The sequence below is a fragment of the Dermacentor silvarum genome, chromosome 4 (assembly GCF_013339745.2).
Source record: "Dermacentor silvarum isolate Dsil-2018 chromosome 4, BIME_Dsil_1.4, whole genome shotgun sequence".
In the NCBI taxonomy this organism is placed as follows: domain Eukaryota; kingdom Metazoa; phylum Arthropoda; class Arachnida; order Ixodida; family Ixodidae; genus Dermacentor; species Dermacentor silvarum.
In genome coordinates this window covers 1,952,757-1,977,446 of record NC_051157.2, presented here as the reverse complement: position 1 = coordinate 1,977,446, position 24,690 = coordinate 1,952,757, and the positions used below count along the sequence as shown (strand labels likewise).

The 24,690-nt window shown below is 46.1% G+C and overlaps 1 protein-coding gene across 3 annotated transcripts in view; it reads right to left on the bottom strand.

The window, feature by feature from the left end:
• LOC119449340 (gastrula zinc finger protein XlCGF49.1-like) overlaps positions 1 to 21,322 on the bottom strand; it is a 127,938-nt gene extending 106,616 nt beyond the window's left edge. Inside the window, exon 1 of one of the 3 annotated variants that reach the window (XM_037712506.2) lies at positions 21,222 to 21,322. The gene's annotated coding sequence lies outside the window, so the exon portion shown is untranslated. Of the gene's footprint in view, positions 1 to 20; positions 133 to 21,221 lie in introns of those variants that run through there. The other 2 variants (XM_037712505.2, XM_049666739.1) reach the window with 2 other exon arrangements.
• Positions 21,323 to 24,690: the final 3,368 nt, after the last annotated feature.

Below are 24,690 nucleotides of genomic sequence, written 5' to 3'. Positions count from 1 at the left end.
GTATACTAAAGAGCACTGACCTTCCGGTTTCAAGTAAACCGTTTGCCTCGGTTTCTAGTAAACCATTTGTTGAAAGGTAGCTCTCGCGTTGAGTCCTCCCTCTTCGTCCCCATCGTCTGAAGCGCGTTATACCTGTAACGCATGATATTCAAGGACTTGTGAAAACTTTTTTTCTCGGTTTATTGTGGGCAAGTTTTTCGATTCTTGGCCAACTAGGCATCACCGTATGCTACGGCCTATAAGCATGGTATTTTTAGTGCAAGTAGGGGCACCTTTGTCCTGCTTAATAAAACAACACATCTCGGTACAAAAACTGTACATTTAATGTCGGTTTATACGTCAGCAAACAGACTACTTAATGAAACACCATGTGATCTTGAATGGGTTCCTTGATTTTCATGATGTTCTTATATTTGGACAACCCCCTTTTGAGACATTGGTTGCGTGTTAGTGCGTACGTACTATTGGGCGTCTGCCAATTTTTGGCCAATCCTCCAGAATATAAATAGCCCCGCCTCAAAATGCATAACCTTTACAGATTTCAAGCAAGCACAGAAAAACCTTCACAAAGGAGTTCTGCTGCACCACAAACAAACAATTGCTTGGGCTAGTCAGTACACAATTGTAACAGATGCAACTGAGCGAAGCAGACGAGGGCATGAAGACACGCAATATGTACACACAAACGCCAACTTGAAGCTAAGTTTACATAAACATAGTTGGCGCTTGTGGTGTACGGTTTGTGCCATCATGTCCTGGTCTCTTTTGCGCGATTTCATGTGTTATGTACAATCACTTGAAGCTGCCTACAGGAAGTGGTAAGGATACAAGAGAACCAGGGACGGTAAGGTAAGTGGAAGGGTAAATGAGCTTGCCCAAGAAACATTACGCCGGGCTCCGTTTTTTCCCGACTCAAACCAGCCGCTGATACATGCAGGAAAATCTGAACTCAGATCGTACCAGGAGCATAAACGGTTGTTGCCGTTTATCGATACGAAGTTAACCAGGCGACAAAGCACATTTATTAGGCACGCCCAAACGATTATCTCATTTACGCAGCCAGGAACCATTTTATATGGGGATTGGTAACTGACCACCCGTCCCACTTATAGTGGTGCGATGAATGATATTGCACTCACTAAGAAGCTCTTGCACGACTTGAGAAAGAAACACACGCCCTCGGTCGCTAAGCAGCTCGCGTGGCGCAGCATGGCGAAGAACGAAGCCGCGCAAGATGAACAAGGCAACATCACGAGCTGAAGCTGTTGGAAGAGCGGCGGTTTCGGCATATCGAGTGAGATGGTCGACGGCCACAATAATCCACCGATTGCCCGCAGGGGTGGAAGAAAGGGGTCCGTACAGGTCGATGCCGATTCTATCAAACGGGCGAGCGGGACACGGCAAAGGTTGTAATGGGCCAGGCGTGTGACAAGTTGTTTTCCGGCGTTGACACTCAATGCAGGAACGAATGTACTTGCGGACGTATGTGTACATTCCACGCCAGTAGAATCGCTGGCGCAGTCTATCATACGTTTTCAAAACGCCAGCATGCGCGTTTTGTGGGTCTGCGTGAAAGTGCGTGCACAGGTCGGAGCGCAAATGGCGAGGTATAACAAGAAGCCACTTTCGACCATCGGGCTGGTAGTTGCGGCGGTACAACATGGCGTCCCGGAGCGCATAATGAGGTACTTGGCGACGAAGGGCACGAGAGAGCTGTGGGGCTGGTGTCGTCGAAGGCATAGAGAGAACGTCGATCAGCGAGGCGATCCAGGGATCCTTGCGCTGTTCTGAAGGCATGTCAGTGATATCGATGTTAGCACAGGAAGTCGCGGAAAGGGAAAGAGGCGCGACCTCACAAGGCACGGGCGAGAGGGAAAGTGCGTCAGCGTCGGCGTGCTTGCGTCCTGAGCGGTAAATGACGCGAATATCGAATTCTTGTAGACGAAGCGCCCAGCGTCCAAGTCGACCTGACGGATCCTTCAGTGAAGCCAGCCAACAGAGCGAATGATGATCGGTGACGACATCAAACGAATGGCCATACAAGTTATGGGCGGAATTTCTGCAACGCCCAAACAATTGGCAAACATTCCTTCTCGGTAACCGAGTACTTGGACTCTGCCTTGGTAAGGGCACGACTCGCATAGGCAACAACGTACTCAGAGAAGCCCGGCTTACGTTGGGCAAGGACAGCGCCAAGGCCGATCCCACTAGCATCCGTGTGTACCTCGGTCGGAGCGGTAGGGTCGAAGTGACGTAGGATGGGCGGTGAAGTCAAGAGACGACGTAGTGTTGCGAAAGCCTCATCACACGCCGGCGACCAACCAGACAGATAGCTATCGCCGCTGAGCAGCTTCGTCAGTGGTGCTATTATAGAAGCGAAGTTCAGCACAAAGCGGCGAAAGTAGGAGCATAGACCAAGGAAGCTGCGAAGCGCTTTCACGGTGGTGGGCTTCGGGAATTCAGCAACAGCATGAAGTTTCTGCGGATCGGGAAGGACGCCGTCCTTAGAGACTACGTGGCCCAGGATGGTGAGTTTGCGAGCGCCGAATCGGCACTTCTTGATGTTAAGCTGAAGGCCTGCGCGCGTCAAACAGCTCAGTACCTCGTGAAGCCGACGGAGATGACTGTCGAAATCAGGGGAGAAAACGACGACGTCATCCAGGTAGCACAGGCACGTCTTCCATTTCAACCCACGCAAGACACTGTCCATCATCCTTTCGAATGTGGCTGGGGCATTACATAGGCCGAAGGGCATAACATTGAATTCGTACAGCCCATCGGGAGTTACGAAGGCAGTTTTCGGGCGATCGGATGGTGCCATAGGGACCTGCCAATAACCGGACCGTAAGTCTAGTGATGAAAAGAATTCGGCTCCCTGCAAGCAGTCCAGGGCATCATCGATGCGTGGCACGGGATACACATCTTTACGAGTAACTTTGTTCAATCGGCGGTAGTCGACGCAGAAGCGGATTGAGCCGTCTTTTTTCTTGACAAGAACAACAGGCGACGACCAGGGGCTGCAGGACGGCTGAATGATGCCACGCTTAAGCATGTCGTCAACTTGTTCGGCGATCACATGACGCTCAGCAGGGTATACGCGGTAAGGGCGCTGGCGCAGAGGCGCTTGTGAGCCGGTGTCAATCGGATGGAGAACAGTATGCGTGCGGCCTAATGACGTCTTCTGGCAATCAAACGAGCCTCGAAACTGGTGGAGGAGTGCAAGAAGTTTCTCGCGGTGCACCTCTGCAAGTTCGTCGTCGATGGCGGAGCCGAACATACTTAAAGGTGCTCAATCAGGCGTACTAGCAGCAGGTGTCAGGGCACTAAGCTGCAAGTTGTCCATGTCGTCAAGGCAGAAGATGGACGATACGTCGAACGCCTGAATTGTGCCGATACACTCTCCACGGAGTAAGGTTGAGGGAACCGGCAACGGATTCATAACAAATAAGGATGTGGCGCCGTAGGTCATGTCGAGAACGGCAAAAGGCAACGTGAGATTCCTGCGGTGTTGAACGGTCTCGGAGGGTGTTAAGAGAACTGTAGACTCACGAACAGCGGCACAGGACACGGGGACAAGGACTGCACTACTGGGTGGTATGTTCGTATCCTCGGCGACAAACAACTTTTTAATTGTAGGTGCAGACGACGCGGAACACAACGGAGAGAACGCCACCTCGGCACGAGCACAGTCAATAACAGCATGATGGTGAGAAAGAAAATCCCAACCGAGGATGACATCATGCGAACAGGCTGGTAGCACAAGAAACTCAATGGGATAAACAACATCTTGAATTATGACGCGGGCTGTGCAGGCGGCTAACGGCTGAATATGGTGTGCGCTGGCGGTACGGAGGGATAATCCCCTTGACGTCGTCGTAACCTTCCGAAGCAAGTGGCAAAGTTTTACATCAATCACTGAAACGGCAGCACCAGTGTCCACAAGCGCAAGGGTACGAAAGCCATCCACAATAACGTCAATGAGGTTCGCTGGAGAAATTCGAGGACTTGAACTTTTCGACGACGACGCAGTTCATGCCTCGGGAACTGCGACGTTTAGTTTTCCGCGTCAGAAGGGCAGGGTCGACGGCGCATAGGTGACAGAGAGCGACGTCGGGGGGATGGAGATCGGCGGGTAGCTTAGGGCATGCGCTCGGGCGAAGAGGATTGTTGTAGCCGCGCTGTGCCGTCAAAGCGTCCAGGATCGTAAGCAGACGGTTGCATGACATCTATTGGAACAGGAGGGCGACGGCGACAGAAGCGTGCCACATGTCCTGCATAGCCGCAAGAATAACAGATAGGGCGATTGTCCGCAGTGCGCCATGGGTTTGTGGGGACTGGTCGGCTGAACGGAACTGGTGGGGGCCGAACGGGTGCGGACGCGGAAGAATAGGTCGGTTGACGAGGCGGCCCGGCAGCGACGACTTGCGCATACGACAAGGGCGCAGGCTCCGGAGGTGGCGGACGAGCGAAAGGCAAAGCGTCAGTGATCTCTCCTTGTATAACTTGGCGTATGACTGGGGCCAGATGTTGAGCCTGGGCGGGCTCGGGCGTGCTCGATAATATGGAAAGCTGTCGGGCGACCTCCTCACGTACGAACTGCTTGATCTGAAGCAACAGTGCATTCTGGTCGCCCAAAGTCAACGCCGCGATCGAGTCGTTCTGTTCCAGAGGGCGGCGAGTTTGGGCGCGTTGCTTGCGCAATTCGTCGAAACTCTGGCACAAGCTGACAACATCGGCGACGGTTTGTGGGTCTTTTGCCAATAGCATTTGAAATGCGTCATCAGCTATTCCTTTGAGGATTTGCTTGATCTTGTCCGACTCGTGCATCGACGGGTTTAAACGCTTACACAAGTCGACGACGTCTTCAATATAGCTGGTGAAGTTCTCACCGGGTTGTTGAGCACGTTCACGAAGTCGCTGTTCTGCGCGGAGTTTGCGTACCCTTGGACTTTATACGGAACCTCACAGCGACGGTGACGCCGACGGCAGAAATCCGGTTAAAGTGTCCATATAATTGCTATCGCAATAAATCTTTCTAGCAATGCATCTTAACATTCGGTCTATATTAACAAATGTGATGACCTTTCCTGTTTTATTGACAACTGCCACTCTAATTTTCATGTCACTTTTGTTGACTTATGATGTGTGATATATTTAAAACTAGTTTCGTGGAACTTTTTTTGTTAAACAGTCCTTCCGGGGCTCGCAATTTAGCCATCTATGTGAAACACGACCATGAAAATACTTTTACTGAATCTTCTGTTATGACAAACGACTGTGAAATTCCCTCAGTTTTGGTTGCCCATAAAATTGTATCAGTTGTCTACTGACCACCATAGGAATATAGAACAGCTTTTCTACTCTTTTATCAATTTCTTCATTTTTATTCTGATGACCAATCTCGTACTATCATATGAGTTGCGACTTCAACATAAACATTAGAGATTATTAGACATGAATTCCAGAATATGATTTCTTCTAATGGTTTAGTCAATCTAATAACGCCTGCAAGGATTACGTACTCCGTCAAATACTAATGACTTGTTCATATTGCTTCATCTGCAATTTCAGCGGTAACTGTAGGGCGACTCGAGTGATCATTGTGCGATTTTTGCATAGTTCTCCTGCCCACCTCACCATACAACTTTGAGTAAAAGAGAGTTTTCTTTCCAATCTATAACTTTTCTTTCCGCGAATTATTTGCTGCTCACTAGGATCATTTATAGACGAATAACTACCCCTTGCGACACGGACACTTTGCAATCTGATCTCGCGAAAATTACCAACTGGTGTAAACAGTGGAAAATGGAAATAAATGTTTCAAAAACTAAGGATATAGCTTTCACTAGAGCTACTAACCTAAGCTTTCCCATTACTCGATGAACGTACGGCATTATTATTGCAAATGCGCACACAATAATATACTTGGGAATTGATTTATCTTGAAACATTTCATGGAATCAACACATCGACACGATTATTAGCAGCGTGTGCAAAAGTCTTGGCTACGCCAGGCGTAACCTATACACAGCGAACAAGTATACTAAATTATTAGTCTGTATGCTCGCTCAAATATCTTATTTGGAACCCGATTCAGCCGTACCTCATGAACAATCTCGAGTCATCCAAAAACAAAGCAGCCCGCTTCATTACGAAAAATTACTCTCTAGCATCACTAACCTTAAAATGTCTCTAAATCCACTTTGCCTATTCTCTCCCATTTTCACAAGCTTTATTCCTGCAGGTCGTCTTTCAGTGCATACCACGTCGCCCATCGCATACAGGGTGTCCCAGCTATCACACAGCACGATTTAAAAAAAAAGAGGAACGGCGTTACGCGAAGCAAACCTAGTGTCTATTGTTCCCAGTACAGTGGAGTAGCCGCCAGTAATTTTTTCGTTACTGAGATTTAATTAGGTAATTGCAATTAATTATCTAACTCGAGAACTACTGTCCTAATTATGAAAGTGTCAATGAGAAAGTTGTAGAGCAACACGAAAAACTCCCGATACAGCTTTCTGTTGCTCAATACGTGCTACATAAAAGTGTTTTTCCGAGCGCTAAAGAAACCCCCAAATGCACGCAAAGTGCCTCGAGCGGCCAGTCGCGCGGCAATTTGCGTGCATTTGCGGGTTTCTTTCACGCTCGGAAAAAAGTTGTCGCAGTTTCACCCGAAAGGCGAAGCATCAATTGCGATAGCAAATTTGTAGAGAGCTATACGGAGTAAGGATAGTAGTTTTATCAGCTGTACAAACTTGGACATGCAGCAGCACCAGCAACACACAGAACTATTGTCAACGCCGTCGGCGTTTTGCCTGCATTCGCACAAAACGCGCGCGGCGTTGGTGACTGTTGCCGGAGCCTCTGGGAGCGGCTCGGAGGTTTTCGACGAGATCAGAACGGGACACTTGTCGAGCAGCGTCGGAAGTCTTTACCACCTTCTCGCCTCACAAGGTTTTATATAAATAGGCATTTTGTGCCACAGCTAAACGTCGCCTCCCTTCCCTCCCCCCCCTCCCCCACGGCCTCTCGCGCGTCGGAAGAAGGCGCGTTTGCTCTACATATATGGTGATTGTAAAGGAGGAAAGAGACGCCTACTTCTGCAGCCCTTAAGGGAGTACGGCGCAGAACGCGCGTTTGTTCTCCGCCGTGCGTTCATTCCCCGTAAAAGCGCGCGCCCCTCGCGCTCTTTCACTCGCACATGCAGCGTTCGGAGCGCGGCGCCGATTTCATCTCCATTGACGTCATACGGAACCTCACGGCGACGGCGACGGCGACGCCGACGGCAGAAATCTGCTTTTGAGTGTCCATATAATTGCTATCGCAATAAAACACTTTTATGTAGCACGTATTGAGCAACAGAAAGCTGTATCGGGAGTTTTTCATGTTGCTCTACACCTTTCTCATTGACACTTTGATAATTAAGACAGTACTCCTCGAGTTAGATAATTAATTGCAATTACCTAATTAAATCTCAGTAAGGAAAAAATTACTGGCGGCTACTCCACTGTACTGGGAACAATAGACACTAGGTTAAAATCGTGTTGCATGGGGCCCCCGCGCATTGATCATCACAAAGTGCAGCCCGTTCTTGAGAGTCACTCGCAATGTATAGCACTGGAATACGTTACCAAATGAATTCCTAGCAAAAACTAAGACACTCGTTTAATGTACACACGTGCCCACCCGCCGTGGTTGCTTTGTATGGTGTTGGGCTGCGAGGTCGAATCCCGGCCACGCCTGCCGCACTTCGCTGGGGGCGAAATGCCAAAACATGTCTACTTAGATTTAGGTGCACGTTAAAGACCCACCAGGTGGTCTAAATTATTCCGGAGTTTCATAATCAGAGCGTGGTTTTGGCACGTAAAACCCTCATCTTCCCCTTCGTTCAAAAGCTTCGTCTGTTATTGGGCTCCATTTCTTGTTTTACTTTTTTGTTCACCTTATTTTTATGTTTCTTGCGCACGTGACTTTGTTTTAGGTTAGCACCGAGTTCTTTGTACTGCTTAAAATTTTAACAGCGAAGCTGTTCAAGTCAGCTGTGGTGCGTAGCAAGAAACTACCAAGAAATAAAATAAACTTTCTTGTCGAGGCCGGATTCGAGCCCGCTTACCCCCGACCCCAAAGTGAGCGTCGTAACCACTAGGCTATACAGCCACGCTTGTAAAAAAATGCATTTTTGCGAACCATATGATTGCGTTCGAGCGTCGTCGTCCACAGCTGGCGCGTTCGCACGCTCGTGCTCTGCGAGGTTTTGCGCGCTGTGAGAGCGAGACGCATTCACGGAGTGCTGGAATGCGTCGTTGGCGCTGAGCCTTCTCAAATGAACCACTTAGTAACGCGGTGTCGGCATTGCAACGCGGTGTCGCAAGCTGCAACGCGCAGTGACGGCCGTAAGTCCGCGACGTGCCAAAAGAAATTATCATCGTCATGAATAATAAGATGAAAGGTTCGCGCCCACTTCCGGAAAATGTTGGGCTACGATCGCCCAGCTTCGCTGTTTCAAGCGTTGCGCGGCCGAGTGCAATGTTTTTTTCTGGTTGTGTTGCAGTGGCGCACCGACGGGGGGGGGATTCGGGGGTTGTAACCCCCCCCTGAGGCCGACTTAACCCCCCCTTTTGTTTAACCTCTTTTCTTTCCTTACGCAATTGAGTGCTGCAACTAAGATGTAAGACGCGAAATCGTCTGCACACTCGCAAAAAGCGCATGTTTTTAACAATTTCCCGTGAAGAAATCGAAATTAGTGCTGTGTAGATGGTATTGGCAAACTGTCAACCCCCCCCTGGCAGAGATCCTGGGTGCGCTACTGTTGTGTTGTTCTTTTACTGTAACATGCAGTATCTACTGGAATGTGTATTTATTTCAACAAGCATTTTCCATTTCAATTACATATTCCCAGTAACCTTGATTTTTTTCTTGTAACACCCATTTTAATGGCCATGCGACTCTTCAAGGTTTTAGATGTGTCGTTGTACTGCTTTTACATATATTTTTTTTAAATTTTCGCTTGTGTTCTTGTTTTTGTTTTAACATGCATTATCTGTTTGAGTGCGTGTACTGTAACTATCATTGATTTATTGTAACACCCCAAGTAATGCCCATATGGATGTTTAGGGTATTTGAATTAAAAAAAATTGTTCATTGTATTGGGGCTGAAAGTGATATCAGTTATTATTCATTTTTAAGACAATTTGCGATAGATGTTTTGCATGGAAAGCAATAGTCCCTAAATACAAGCTGCGTGATTCATGGATAGCGCCTATTAACGAAAAAAATGAAGAAGTCGAGGATGATCAAGCGTTTTTTATCTACGAGAAATCGTGCCGACTTAAGTTTTCTTAAACATTATCGTAATAATCTCAACTCGGAGCTCAGGAAAGCGAAGATGCTTATAAAAAGCAACTGTTTCACAGTAACAGGGGCAAAGGCCCAAAGCTTTTTTGGAAGGTTTCAAACGAGAATTTCAAGGGATGGCGTGTCTACATCTCAATTGCAGACAATGACTGGTTTCACGCTTACTGATGACGCTTACGAAGCTGCGAGGGGAGATGACTGCTAAGATGTCTGACGGTGATCCACCTTTTGTTTAGCTCACTTCTGCAGCCTAGCAAGGTCTGAATATCAGTTCGTTACTTGGCATGCATCAGTCAGTCAAACATGGCGTCCTCCCACGATTTCAAGCTCGAGTACCGGAGCGTTATGAAAATTTTGTGCAAAGAAGAAAGTTCCGCCAAAGAAATTAAAAGTAAGATGTTACAGTGACTTGGTGGTTTAATGAGTTTAAACGTGAAAGACGACCCAAGGTCAGGGCGGCCGACCACTACTACCGATTTGGACCATTCAGCCTCAGAAGAGAGCCTTATAATGAATAATCACCGAATCAAGGTGTCCGAAGTTGCCGGAGAATTGAACCTTTCTTATGGCTGTGCTTTCACTATCATCCACCATGTTTTGGGCATGTCGAAGGTCTCGGCGCACGATGGAACCTCTCAGCGCAAGATCTACACCACCGCGTGCATTAATCGAGCGACCCAGAAGATTTTCTTTCCCGCCTTGTGACTGGGGATGAGACGTGGCTGTATCAGTGGGACCCAGAAATAAAACAGCAGTCTATGCAGTGCAGACATTCGGCGTCCTCTCCCCCGAAAAAGCCCCAACGCTCAGTGAGGAAAGTGATGGCGACACTTTTTGGGTCGCAAAGGGGATCCTGCTCATTGAGTATCTTGAAAACAGTAGGACAGTTACAGGCGAATATTACGCCAACGTTCTTCGAAAACTGCGTAAAGCCGTAGTGGAAAAACGCCGAGAATTAGTGACAAGAGGTGTCCTCCTCCTGCACGACAACGCCCCGGTTCACAGTTCTTGTGTTGCCCATTCGAGAGTGTGCTTTCGAACATCTGGTCCACCCACCTGGCCCCTAATGAACTCTATTTATTTCCGAAATTGAAGAGGTTTGATGTTTTGAACTCGCTTCAAACTACCGCATAGGAGTGGCTTGGCAACCAGGAAGAAAGCTTTTTTGCAAGGTATCAAAAGCCTTCCAGGAAAATGGGAGAAGTGCATTAGTGTGAGGGCAGATTATGTCAAAAAATACATTTTTTCCATGTTCTGGCAGTTTTCCTGATATCCAAGTTGCAAAACTGTTTGATGATCCCTCGTATTACAGCTTCATTTGTGGTAGACTATTGAGTCTTTTGATTATAACTTGACTGACGCTGAAGTATTCAATGTACTAATTTACTTAATTATGGCTGACATCAAATTAATCCAGTTAAGTTGTTAGCTAAAATATTAGCACCAACATGGAGCAACAACTTCGACCTGTTCTTCAAATCGGGCATATTTGCTACAGTAATGTAAAAGTAGTGACTGTCGCCTTATCACTGTCCTTCCTGTATTTTCTACGCAACTGGGAAATGTTTTGTTAAAAAGAATCTATGCTATTTTTTTTTTCTGAAAGCGCAATTCATCAAGGGTGATCCAGTTCCGGTTTACTAAAAGAAAATCTGCTGAATCAGCACTGTTATCGCAAAAAGAACTTATTTCAGGCAACACAGAAGAAAATAGACTAATATTGAGAATATTGACTAACTTTAAAAAGGGTTTTGACATGTTGAATGACGAGACATTATATTGCAGATGATTAAATATAATAATAATAATAATAATAATAATAATAATAATAATAATAATAATAATAATAATAATAATAATAATAATAATAATAATAATTTATTTCCCATGAAAAGAATTACATGGTGGGGTTCTGGATAAAAAGTTGCGCGCAGGCAACTTGACCAGCCCAAAAACCCAACAAAGGCAACAGAGGGCGTCGGGCGCTCACATGTGAGTAAATAGATCGGATGGTGTCAAAAAAAAAATAAATAAATAAATGTGTATACGAGACAGGTAGTAATACACTTTAACAATTAGAAAAACAAGTAGTCTGCATTAACAAGGAGATATTGAATTTATACATGAGCGTTATAGATTACACAAAGAAAGTCTTATTATACGAAAACAGGGGGAAAAAATAGGGAAAAACATAACATAGCACTATATTCAGTGCAGCATAAACTAAAGCAAATAAAGGGGGGAAAGGTCATACAGTATTGCATATGAAACAAACTCATTAAACAACAAGGATTAGTTTAAGAAGGATTAGTTTGACGTAAAGTAGTTGTGCAGGCTGCATATGGACAGAAGGTCTATTTCTCGTAAGGCGAGGTTATTGAGTAGAGTCGGAAGTGTATGTCGAAGCATTTGTTGACCATAATTAGTTCTTGAGTGTGGAATGTTCCATTGTTCAGGTGTCCTAGTGTCATAGGCTGCGACATGTTCGTGTAGGCGAGCTATGTTTCGGATTCCGCTTACCGCGTGCTTGAGCTCCTTGCGATACGTCAGTGCCAAACGGTATTGAAAGAGATTTTGAATTTTAAGTAGGTTAAGTGTTGTGAATAGTGGCTGAGTAGGAGCATCGTACGGCTTATTACATATCAAGCGTATTATTTTTTTCTGCAAGATGTATGGCGTCCTTCTATCACTTTTTTTTTTTTTTTGGTTCTAATAAAGCTGCCGAAAACAAGTTGTGCTGATGCCTGCATATCCAACACGCGCTTAATCCAATGTGGCGTTCCCGAGGGCAGCCTTTTGGGTAATTTATTTTGAGTGTGTAAGTCTGTGGACATTAAGCTTTGTTGGAAGTTAGCGCCCTGTGCTGTCGCATGTTGTTCTGCCTGTGTTCGCCCTACGCTACACTATACGAACATCATATATCAACACGCCCAAGTTACTACCATAAATTGACTTGACTTGAATACAATATTGACTTTTTTTTAACACTGATTGTATTCTCTCAGATTTTGTCTGCCTAGTGTCTCTATACATCTCAAGGTTCTTTCTAGAATGACACGCAAACACCGGTGTATTTTTACGAGAGAAACGAATAAATGGTTCGTTCCACCATGTAAGAAAAATTAAAGCAAACAAAACCTATCACACACAGTACTGCTGTACTTTAAATAAGTGTGATCTCTCCCGTAGTGCTTACACTTTGCCTCCCACTTCCTTTAAGTTATATTTCGTTCAAATTATTCAATAATACTGTTTTCTTTTAAATATTTGTCTTGTTTACATTTGTTCTGGTGTGCGATTGTGCGACAGATCTTTCACCTTCTAATGCTTCATACTGGTTGAAATGCCATTGCGTGCTGACATAAACAGTGCCTGCGGCTGTTGGATGTATTTCTCGGTCTCAAATGTTCTCAAACTACTTTTCTAGAGGTTTTTTGTCCGCTGTCCATTGCCTAACCGAGTGGGACAAATAAAATGTATTAATTCATATGAAGCCAACAAACAAAGCCACGGAAAGCATCGGGCAAAGTAGCATTTATCTTGAATTGAAATGAAGAAATGCTAAGTAATAAATAATTGTATAAATAACAAGTCAATGTATAGCTCAAAGAATAGAAGCAGGTAGGAAAAATATCAGGACTTGACTGACGCTTCGGCCGCGGGACCGGCCTTCGTCAGGATATAGCAGACCTAACCGGAGGATGGCAACCGCGATGTCTCTTCGTCCACTTGAGTGTTCTACATTTTTCGCCAACCTGCCATTGGCTCCGTGCCCTTTTCAGGTAGCGCACAGCCTCCCCGCGTGACGTCTTTGATAAGGAGATTCAAGAAAGCCCGCAGGGATCGACCCGCAGCGCCTGGGCGACAAGCATCCGCGGCTATTTCTGAGGGGGGAAAATGGTGCTGCGCCACTGTTGTGTGGTGGCTTCGAATCGTCGCCTGGCTGGCATCGTCTGCCACACTAATCACTTAAACAGCTTCTCTATTATTAGACAAAAACACTTTAAGTCATGCGGACTTCTGCTTTGATGTATACAAGTACCGGGGGCGCCTAAATTTGCAGGATCAGACGCGCTCGCCGTGCGACAGTCCGTTTTCCCTGGCTTGACTGTAGGTGGGTTGTAGTACGGGTATATTACTTTCAGGGAGCTTCATCTACGTGTTTAATGCCAAGTTGCATTCCAGGCAAAGCATCCCACATAGCGGCATTTCCAAGGCGACACATGGACGGCGGCGCCAAATTTTAATATTCTACGACGTTCCATGGCCACGGCATGCTGGCAATCTCGGATGTAGGTACACGAAGGTCATACCCGCTAACTATCAAGAGACGTTTGTTTAGCCCCCACCAATTAGAGTTACTGTACAGCCAGAGTTGCGCCCAGGTACGCCATCTTGGGTTCCGAAGTTGTGCGGGAAAGCCACTCTCCGTACGCGTAGGAGCCGCGCTCTGCCAGTAGCTTTCTTTCTGTTCTTTATCACGTTGGGAGTAAAACTCGATAGCTAACCTCACATTTACGAGCCTGGCATTTACGCTCACGTGCCTTAGTATGCAATCATTGCTTCAAATACAGCGTGTCGCTAACATACACGCCGGTGGTTTAATTCTTATAGCAGCACTTTCCATCTTCACACTTTCGAGCCCCGCCAGGATAGAATTTCTCGGTCGCGATTGGCGCCTTTGCGCTAACTGGGGAAGGAAGCCAATCGCAGTCGAGAATTTTCACCCGGATCGGCCTCGATAGCGATCGAAAGTGGCCGTGTGACACCAATATTAGGCGTGCATGCATGCGATCACAGCCCGCGACAGCTGAAAGTTTGAATGCGCGATTCAACAGCGCTGTCGCGTCCAACATTCCTTAAGGTATGAAAGCTGAATTCAGGAGAATGCACTATTTGCATTGCGCTGCCCCACTATGCTGATTCTAATGATTCCAGGGCCGGTATTTTGTAGCGATGCCTTTAAAGTAATAATGCCTTTTCGCGCTTATCGCGCTTTGTCAGTGGTCGGAGCGACGGTCCGCTCGCGTTATCAACGGGATCCGCCGGCCGTCAGCGGTGGATGATAAGACTAGAGTAGAATAAGTCATAATGTCTCGCTACAAAATCGCGGCCCAGTATAGCTGCCTTGTCTCGTTTTACACGTTGCGGACAAATTTAAATGCGGTATGGATGGTCTTATCTAGCCGACACACGCGCTGACTAAAGCTGCATGCATTACGTATTTATAGTTCTTCTGGGTACACTAAGTTGTGCACCTTCTGAAGTGCCGTGGTTAGACTGAAAAACAAATCACGCATTTATTTCTTGCTTGTTGAACACGCTACAATCTTTATATCGTTTTGACAGGAGCATGCGAATTGCAGGTTTACTGAAGCGATGCCATAGCCATTTGCCAAGGCTACGTCACAGTACAGGTGATTTCTAAGACTTTTTATACACATGCTGAGACTACAGCTGATTAGAATAACCACCAATGTTTGTTAATGCTATACGCCGCTATTGGAAATTGCCAACGTGCCCGGCAATAAGGTGTACTTTATTGCAATTTCCCAACACAGCGCCGTGAACTAAACAAAAACAAAAGCACACTAACGAATGGCAGACCTCGAAAGCCAACTAACAGTTGGCAAGCAATGAAGCGACAACCATCCCTATCACGATGAGAATTTAACGAGACCAGCAAAACGGCAACACTTGATAATACAATGTTGCTAATGTTTACCGTTACCGTGTAATTATTTTAATAAACTTCCAGTCTGCGCTCGTAAATAAGGCAATTTTCACACTTGACCCGAAAGTGAAAACGGTACAAGCACGAAGACAAGCACTTGTCACACGCGCACAGACTGAACCTTGATACAGGCGGTAATATCTAGGTATATGAATACAAGAACGACATTCACATGGAGCGATGGGCAGTGACATCGCATATTCTATGTCTTTTCGGAGTCTGCCTATTATGGCCCATAGGCAGCAGCCATTGGAGTCGGCGGCGTATATTCGCTCGTGGCACCGCCAAAAATGCTTTACTATTTTCGGTGCGGTTGCGACAGTTCGGCACGCAACACCTCGTCGTACTGCAAGCGCTGTCAATGACATTGGTTCTACAATTCACCCGGGAATACACTTGCGATCACACGTCTCTCGACCAGCAGCATCGAAGGATGTCAATTGCGCTTGGCCTCCGCAACCCGCGGAGGGTTGGCTTCTCCACAGCGCAGCGGAATGACCACGTGATGGCGCTCGGCGAATAGTGGGGCTGGAATCACTGGAGTAGGGATGGTCGATAAAATTTTTTAATCGATTAACGATTAATCGTTCGTCGGTTTAGCGTATAATCGATTAATCGCTTTCGATGCGGGGTTTTTCGCCGATTAATCGATTAATCGACTTTTTTTTCGGGCTCTTTAAAAAGGCTGAAACACAGTTACCTACTCACCTATTTTACCTATTTAACGTTTGAAAGGTGGAACCAGGATAAGAAATACAAGCGTATAAACTTTGATAAAAAATAATGTTTAATTTGTTAGAGGTCAACTATAATTGCCACTAGGGACTAGTGGCAGGGTGTTCATATTAACACGTGTACTACTTGTTTATCTTTCCCCGGTGACCGCTTTTCACCGGCTAACAAATATTAAACGTTATCGCTCGGCGCAGGGCGCAGGACGGAAGTTTCTCGAACGTTATCGAAGCTTCTATCCGTTGTCTACTGTCACGGACGCTTATGTAATCTGATTGTATGACTTGACTTGTATTGGCTTGACGGTGAGTTCGCTTGCCAAGACTTGCAGCCTCACGTAATGCTCTCTCCTAGTTCATTTCTTCCTCCACTGGGGCGGCGTCACTCCGGCCCCAGGCACCTTGTGTGACGCGTGCGTAAAGCGGGGAAGCGCTTGGCCAGCTCGGCAGGACTCGGGAAAACAGTCAACAGTCGCCCTGTCTTCGCAGCCGCGCTGCCGTTGCTCGTACTCCGCATTCTATAGTACGATTTCAAAATTTTCACGCCACTTTAGTCACCGTCTCGAAAACGATTAATCGAACTGCTTTAATCGATTAAACCGATTAAATTAAAGGCAGACGTCGATGACAATTAATCGTTTTGCGGCGTACTTTTAGTCGATTAATCGATTAATCGTTCATCGATATTACCATCCCTACACTGGAGGCGGAGCGAGCGGAAAACAGTGGCGCAACTCTGGCTCCCTAAAGGAAACTAGACATTGGTGACACATGCCTTCAATTGAGCCATCGGAGAAGGAGCTCAGTTCTTCAGAGGAGCTCGGGGCCAACTCTATTCAAATACTCGTACAACTCAAATATGAGACAACCGCTGCACCGACCACAATTAAGTGTGTTGCATTTGAGAGAGAAACTTAAGTTGTAGTGACTGTAGAAAGCGTAATTTTTAAGGCCTGGAATGTTTTACAATGTTAAAAACGGTAGGCGACCCTAATCTCCCTGACCTTTGACTTAAGTGTCTCTTAGCGGCATCTTCCTAATCTTAGTCTCCTGGGTGTGCTGTAATCAGTGATTTCTAATTATTCCAGACACTTCAGTAACTCAACTTGTAACTAATCTTATGCTCTGATATCATATCTATAATGAAACCCATCAATTTTGTCTTGCACAATTTTTTTCTATTTTTTCTGATTTATTTTAAGTTTCATCAGCGGTCGACTAAGGAGGCGAACCGGAAGTGGTGCGCTCGGCTAATTAATTCTAATTATTCCATACACTCCAGCAACTCAACTTGTAAATAAACTTATGCTCTGATACCATATCTATAATGAAACCCATGAATTTTGTACTGTACTATTTTTTCCGATTTATTTTGAATTTCGTCCCCGGTTGTCTCAGGAGGAGTACCGGAAGTGCTGCACAAGAAACAACTCGATGCTCGTGCCACTGAAAAAACTGGAGTTCCCGCAACCAAAAACGTATATTGTAGTTCCGTAAACTAAATCCGTTAGCGCATCTAAAGCGGACAAGAACTCACAGATCACAATGTTTACAAAGGTCTTCCAAACGTCATATCCACATATTACTGGTATTCAGAAAGGTGCATAATGCATAAATTATTTCCACTTTAGGCGTAATGTTAAACAATTGCGATATCTTTTGTTTTTTCATTGTTGAGGTAGAGTTGTTAGCTTTATAGCTTCATTTCTCGAAATTTTCTACATTTTTTGAAAGACTGGCGGCCTAAAAAACTACTTACAGTCACTACATATAAACTATTTCTTTTAAGTGGAACAAACATCATCAATTAGATAGAGCGGTTGCTGGGAATTTCCGTGTATTTAGCTCGGGGGCTCCTGTTTAAGTACGTTGGAACGGAGAACTCCGCAACCGCTACACGAAATTGAAGGACGTTTGCTGCAATTTTAAATTTGGTCACTGCAGGAAGCGATATGTTGATTTATGCTGTCATTGTTTTCATAAATACAGTCAAAAATCGCGAAACTTGAAGAAAAAAAAACGAAGCTATAACGTATACAACTCGAACTCAGCAATGAGAAATGATATCATAATTCTGTAAACTGCACCTAATGACACATCTAAAGCGGGCAATATTGGTATATCACACATCGCACTGAAGTATACAATTATTAGGAGTTTTGGAAAACCCCCGTAAACATTGCAACCAATCCACTAAGTCAAATTTATCCGGGTTAGAAGCTCTAACGGGTGCTGTTTACAGAACTGCGATAATTGTTTATGGCGCAGAGTTCCAAACTTTGTGCTTTCATTTATTTGAAACATACCAATTTTAGAAAATTTTAACACGAAAGTGTTTTATGCCGGGGTCCACCAAGACTTCACTGACGTATTTGTCACGGAAATACGTCAGCTTACAATGTACACGAACATAATACAAAGAAAGAAACCAGAAGAAAAAGTTCCACAAACATGCAAAATCTGGAAATCGAACCCACGACCTCTCGGTCCGTGACGATAGATGGCCGAGCGTTTAACCCATTGCGCCACAAACGCATCTGCAGAGAGCTACACAGACGCGCCTTATATATCTAACACTCCTCCGTGTACCCGTGCTCTTGCTCGGGGCGGTGCCGCCGCCTACGAGCAGAAAAGAGAAGTACTGCATTATGACACTAACGCGCACCGACAGTGAACGCTTCGGTGGTTTCAGCACTACGACGCCTCGATGCCAGCATTCGAAGGGACGCTGGCATCAAGAAGCACTACCAACGCCAGGTGGCGTTCACCGTACTCAGCACAGCGGAGCGTGGCCTCCGCAATTAGCTCTGAAAATGTTTCTGAAGTTGATCGCGGAGGCTGCAATTACGACGCGCTGTACGCGCTGATTTGACTCGGTGACAATTCAGTTACGTGCTTTGTCTTGCGCGTTGTATTAGTGTGTCAGTTACGTGCTTCGTCTTTCGCGTTGTGCTAGCGTGTGCAGCGTAGTGCTGCTTCCATATGCACGACGGTTGCTCATGGTCATCGACGTTGGTAGTCGTGATGGAGGAGACGTGCCACCAGGCGTCAGCGTGGGTGCATCAACGCCTAAGGGCGCTTTAGCCACAAAACACCAATAGACATTATATATCAATGTGCAATAAACATTACACTACTTCTGTGAAGACACGTTTCACTTTCGTGTTCTATACCGATTCCTATATAAGAGGGATCAACCACATTTTTTTCAAACATTTCAGGTCCTAATCAAAATTCCGGTTCCTACAATCACTAGAATTTAACATTTTCTAGCAAATGCAACAAAACAAATTTCATTCAAATTCGCCTAGGAGTTGTTTCATAAAAGCGTTTCTGCGCTTTATGTGTACTTCAATAGGCGGCATCGGGCCTCACGTCCTCGTGGTCGGCGGTCGCAAGTTGGAACAAAAACGCTGACGCAATGGGCTCGCATTGATAGCCGTGTTTGTTGTTGTTGAACGCCAACTGCTGTTTGAGACGCCCATCTATACTATTATCCTGTTATATGTACTAGTGAATGACGCAATGAAAAAACAAACGCTACCTAGACACTATATATGTCCTCAAGCCCCCCGTTCCTTTAATAAAGCGAATGACTTTCTTGCAGCGTTCGGCCAGAGAGAGAAATGGGGCGAGGGGAGGCGCCAAAGGAGGGGAACGTCTCTCTCCACTCGAACGCAAAACGTTCAAGACCGAATAGTGGTGGGTTATTCGGTTACATAGACAAAAGGGGTGGTCGAATATTTCCAGTACGAATAGAGTATTACACATTAGCTATTCGCACTCGTATTCGAAAACCAACTCTTAATATTTTCGAATACTTGAAACTAACCAAATGTTTCGGAACAACCTACTATCTGGCTACTGTTCAGTCTACTAAACAAAGCATCACGAATTATATGCGTACCTCACAATCAGAACTGGTTTTGGCCCAGAAAGAAGCACAAATTATCACAAGCGCAACAACGACCAAAGTTTAGGAATCCATGCACATACACAATAGCTATTGAGACCTTTGTTTTCGGCTTCGCGGTGGAAGCTTACATGACAACCGTGATTTTTGTTCGTACTCTCTCATTTAGTGCGTCTAGTAGTCTAGTCACGTAGCAGTTTTATTTGTTACGCTACAGCCACTGATGCTTTAATTGCAACGGCGAACTTACACATGTTCGACACACAACTCCTTCACGGCAACAATTCATTTACCATTTTCGGATACGGACTATAGCAGCCATTTTTTCTTGCAAAGGTTGCTTGCAACCAGCCCTCTGAGTGTGTTGAGAAGTCAGTTGTGCAGTTTCTTTATGAAACTTAGTGATATCGTGTATGAAACTGATCCTCTATTTATAATAGTTAACTATTTTTTGCAGTAGATAGTACAGCACAGGCGGAGCACCTAATTATACCAACAATAAAAATTTCTGCTCTACATATATGCGTCTGCGCTTGACCATTCGATATTCCATACTTACTATTCATATTCGATTCATATTCGGATAAGTTGATATTCGTCCACCTCTAATAGACAATCATTGTCGATGGTTCCCACACACTTTTCTTTGCCAAGCGCAGGGCGGCAAACACACAGTAATTGCTTTCGTACCTCCTCACTGTCAAGCGCATTTCGTTTTTCTTCTTTATTGACATTTTTAAATGGCTGGCCAACGCGCGTGCGCTAGTTCGCACCTCGTTTTAATACAATCCTGTTGGAAGCCAGTCTTGTCTGATCCGTCCTCTGTCAACGCTGTTCTATTCAATGGCATGTATTGCCAACATGCCCATTTGAAAATACTCTCATAACCATAGCTTTCTAGCAGCCCTTAACGAAATACGTTTGCTAGGTATGAAGTAATGAGCGCCCTTCAGAAAAGTAAATCAATAAAATGACAATAAAAAAAATGAAAGACGCAGCATCGGCTAGGAACACGCAAACGGGGAGCGGCATTATAAAGCATACCCATGCACGGTTCACCTACAATGCAGGTAGTCAGCATCGATATCGCTACACATGGTTTAGGCGATGCCGGACTGGTTCGTCTAGAAGCAGTCAGCCAACATCAGCCGATCGTTGCCACATCTCGCCATTCATGTCGCGCTGCAGTGCGCCTCGCCCCTCCGAAAACCGAAACCGCGTGCAAGCGGGCCGGGCAGAAACGGGGCAGCAAGCGGCGGCGCCACTAGTGCGCGGTAGTGCCCGCACCCGAGGTTCTACGGCAGCCGGGCGGGCGCCGCCGCCGCAGGGCGGGCCCGCAACAAGACAAGCAAAGCGCGATAGGCGTGGGCCCAGCGCGGGCCCAGCGCGACAGCACCCGGCTACGGCGAAGCACGGCCCCGCAACACGGAAAGGGTGTTACACTGCTCCTTCCTTTCCTTCGAGAGGCTGCCGAAACGCGGACACTCACCGAGCAGGGCCAGTTTCGCGAGATCGCCATCCACACTGCTCGGGGCCATGGTGGAATGGCACCCGGAAATGCTGACAGCGCCGCCCTGCACGCAGTTTCGCTTTCCCCCCTCGTCAGAGAACCGGTTTTTATGCAACTTTTTGATCTCCATTGTAATCACGAAATACGGTTATCCTTTTTCATTTGAATTTTGTTTCTTGAGTATAAGCATGTGCTAGTTTGTTTTTCACTGCGTTTAGCAGCGGGTATTATTTCTCTTGGCGACGTTTAAGTAGTTGCAACAGGTGGTTGGCAGCGGCGCGGTGACGCATAGCCTCCAAGATTAGAAGACGTGCGGCCTCCGAAATTGCTCACCGCGCAATCTCAGAGGCCGTTTCGCAGTTACATATGTACTCGGAAGGGGCAGCACAAGTAGTATTCTGCGGATGCTGACTGTGGCAGCGTGCGTAGTCTACTGAGGATTCCGTGTGCGTGCTTTCCTCGTATCAGTTGCCCAAACCAGCCGACAACGACTGCGCCAGTCGCCACTTCGGCGCGATATATTTCAAAATTATTTGGCACCTATCGGTGTAATTTAGGCTTTGCATTGCTTTTGTAAAACAAATTTGTATTGTATATGCACGTAGAAACAATATTTACTGAGGTTTTAAGATGCTCTGCAGTACTTTGTAGAAAGGTTACGAGTCGTACCATGTTTAGTTTTCTAGACTGCTCTGCAATCCTGTGTGTTCATATAGGTAGAAAGCTTACGTGTATCTTTATAACGTTTATTTTTCTATAGTAATGCATGTTTTGTCTGTGATTCAAACTGATATATTGCACATGGTTCAAATTTATCAGTAAATGTGGTCGCGCATGTTAATACAGTTATCAATTCATGCATGATCAACAACTTAGTAATGTGTCCGCCCAGCCCCGCGTAATAGCATTTGTGCTTGTGCGGGCTGGCAAAACTGTAATTGCAAATGAAGTGCAATAAAATTGTGATGGCGAAAAAAAAATTTCGGAAAGCTGACATCGCCGTATATAATCGTACTATAAGTATGCGTACGTTGGAAAAACAAAAGTGCCGATCCAGAAAGGGGTTCAGCAAAGAGACAAATCTCTTCAATTCAAGAATTATTCAAGCTGTTGGACTGAGATTGATTAGGAGTAAGGATCAAATATCTCAGCAACCTGCGGTATGCAGAGGACATCGTCCTATTCAGCAAAGATGGCGATAAATTACAACAAATCATCGAGGGCCTTAGCCAAGAAAGTGTAATAGTATATGCTTGAAGGTTAATATGCAGAAGACAAAGGTAATGTTCAAAAGCGTGGCAATAGAACAAAAAATCACGATTGGCAGTCAGCTTTACAATATGTGCAAGTGTAACCTTTATATCAGCTCACAGGGGACCCTGACACTGAGAAGGAATTTTTCGGCACAATAAAATTGAGTTGGAGGAGCATACGGCAAGCATTATCAAGTCATGACCGGCGGCTTACCGCTATCCTTGAAAAGTTTACTGTCATTTCATTCTGCCGGTATACCTAGGGGACATGGAAGTTACCGAAGAAATTTGAGAAGAAGTTAAGGACGAGTGATCCAACAAAATAGTTACAGTGACGTTTCACTTCGTGAAGGTGGGCTATGCGCAAGCGTATGGACGTTTCGAACATGTACAGCGAGCGGCGTCGAAGGGCGCGGATGCTCCATTGATCTCAACGGTGCAACGCCTGGTGTGACACGGCGAAAGCGCATATTGCTACACATGCAAAGAAGAGGCGCCGTGAACATGTACAGTGCGGGTCGAAAGGCGCGATCCACCTTCAGGCGCCCTCGCGGCGACACCCTTGACCCTTTTTCATTATTTGCGCTGAGCGACCTAAGGTATACGACAAACATAATCTTGCCGATTCGGCAGACGGGGCATCTACGCTTGCGCATAAACATGTTAGGCTTAACGTTAAGATACGGGATGACAATGGTGTGGATTAGTGATCAAACAGTGGTAGCCGATATTCTACTTGACATCAGAGGAAATGGTGGAGCTGGGCAAGCCAGGTGATGCACAGGACATACAACCGGCGTTTTATTAGAGTTAGAGAGCGAGTGCCAAGGAAAAGGAAGCGCAGTCGAGGACGGCAGAGGTGGCGTGATGAATTTATGAAACTGCCACTGCAGGCATATGAAGAGATCGGCTTGCGCAAGACAGGGGTAATTAGAAATTGATGGGAGTGTCCTTCGCCCTGAACCGGACATAAGTAGGCTGATTTGATGATGCACGGTTTGCAGAGCAGTATCACAAGCACTAACCTATGACCTAAAGACTCCGTGCATTTGTCGAATACCGTCAAAATCGACAGTATTTTGCGCAAATTGCTCATGCAAGCACTCCAGACCGTTTTCAGAGTGTTCTATAAACAGCACCGTATGGTTGCTCGCTATCCCAGAACAAATATGAGTGGCACTGACTTCTTATTTTGTTTAAGGGGAGGGGGGCATGTTATCTCTGATGTATAAGCAAAATTTAAAATATTTGGTTGTCACAGACTTAACACTAAACTACTTACTGCACCACTCGAAAGCGTTATTCCCGTTTTTTCATTGCTTCCTGGGAAAAGAAAATGTGACTCTTAGCTTGAATTTGCATGAAATGGGCTTATATTGTGGGTCATATGAGGGGAAAGTTTTGTTTGTGACATAACTACGGGGATTAAATTTATTAATACAAGTGCACGAAGGGTGAGTCACGGGGTCAGGCGGCGACCCAGCTGCGGAGAGCGCATGCGCCAAGCCGGCGGCGGAGCTCGGCACGGCGAGTGACGTGATGTGTTGCCAAGGCTACGGCGCACCTGCGGTCAACTGAAGGTCAAATTGCTGGTGGCGGCAAAAATCGGCTCGACTAGGTTAGTAAAGCTTTCGCTTTAAAATGGGTGTCGCACCCATTCGAAAGGTTGCCGTGCGTTGCTGCCGGTTTTCGTGAATCTTGGTGTTCGCGACAGCATCGCTCGTCGCAAACGGCGTGTCGGGCGCGTTTTAACAGCGGAGCTGTTTAAGCCGGCCGTAATTCGTGCCGCGAGCCGCAAAACCTCGCCGACCTATGACGTCACTGCGTTGCCTAGCAACCCCATATTAGCTGTGCGATAGCTTCGCAAGACTCCGCGCCTAGACACTGCGCGTCTGCTCCGCTTGCCATAAACGTTTCGTGTAACAAGTGTGATAGGGATCGACAACTTGGCCGCCTATCCAGCTCTGCGCAGGGTCATTGGCTACTGCAGTGGGCTGGCATCCGGCCCCTTGACTTTTCTCCTCTTCCCAGCAATCTCCGCTGTGCCCCTATTCCCTCTAATATGACCCCACATTTTCATGAGGAACGACGATAAGCCCGCGCCCACTTCCACGACGCTTTTCCACCGTACACTGTCACATGCTACGTCGACGCAGCGTATTACCAAACTCATGGCTCCACTGCTTGTGCGACAA